Below are 974 nucleotides of genomic sequence, written 5' to 3' on the forward strand. Positions count from 1 at the left end.
CGGGCAGGAAGCTCTGTCAGGGGCGTGCGAAGTACCACAGTTCCAGCAAGTACGTGAGGGCTGTGTCTTGCCAGAGGTGGTGGCAGCGGCGGCGTCGAGCGTCTGGTTCCCGTTCTCCTCGGCCCGCACGGTGCCAGCCGCGCGACTGCTTTCCCGCCAACCGCCCACGCCTGTGGTGTGTTGGCGGGCTGCCTCATATGCACAACACATGGCCCTTAGGGCGTCCACACTGCCTAACGAGTCACACGCCTGATACACCTGCTGTTTGAGGCCCGTGTCGCGGATGCCTACCACAAGCTTTTTCAATAGCAAGTACTCAGAGAGGTTGAGGCTGTACTGGGGACACTCGAAAGCGCAGTCGTTGACTTTCTGGGCGCCCCGTACGAAGTAGTCACTAACACACTCGTCCTGCCCTTGGCTGACACCGAAAAACTCTGCCCACTGCACTGCCGGGGTGGAGGAGCGAAGCACTAGGTTACCAATGGCGTCCAGCGCCTCCTGCTGTGTGAGGGCGCTCCACTGGTTGAAGGTGAATCTGGCGTCCAAGGCACGTTGCAGCGGGGGGGCCACAGAGGAGTCTGACGTGATGGACCGCTTCCTGGCGTGGCCACTTGCAGAGGAGAAGCCAGCACTCCATGGACCGTTCCCACGACCTGAATGCAGCTGGTGTCATATCCAGGTCGCATTTCTCGGGAGCAGCCGAGAGAGGCACCCGAGGGGCGGGCGCCACGTTGCCTCGTGTGATGAGCGCCGCCATGTTGGCCTGCAAGGTGGTGATGGCTTGTTGCTGGTCACTGATGGTCTGAGCGAGGGGATCGGCGAGGTAGAGGCATCTTGACCGGTGTAGGTAAGGGTTTCACTGCGCCATGCAAGATAGCTAGACAGGGGAACGAGACACAAGGACACATAGTTCATAGTTCATAGTTTTATTGACCACAACATCTTGCACTTACAGTAATAATTACATAACAATA

At 58.6% G+C, this 974-nt stretch overlaps 1 protein-coding gene across 20 annotated transcripts in view; it reads right to left on the reverse strand.

Moving 5' to 3' along the window:
* Positions 1-910: 910 nt before the first annotated feature.
* Positions 911-974, reverse strand: part of LOC135114899 (uncharacterized) — a 20786-nt gene continuing 20722 nt past the window's right edge. For all 20 annotated transcript variants that reach the window (XR_010275696.1, XR_010275695.1, XR_010275697.1 and 17 more), the window contains one exon: positions 911-974. This exon is cut by the window's right edge and continues 2176 nt beyond it. The gene's annotated coding sequence lies outside the window, so the exon portion shown is untranslated.

The sequence above is a fragment of the Scylla paramamosain genome, chromosome 28, assembly GCF_035594125.1.
Source record: "Scylla paramamosain isolate STU-SP2022 chromosome 28, ASM3559412v1, whole genome shotgun sequence".
NCBI lineage: Eukaryota > Metazoa > Arthropoda > Malacostraca > Decapoda > Portunidae > Scylla > Scylla paramamosain.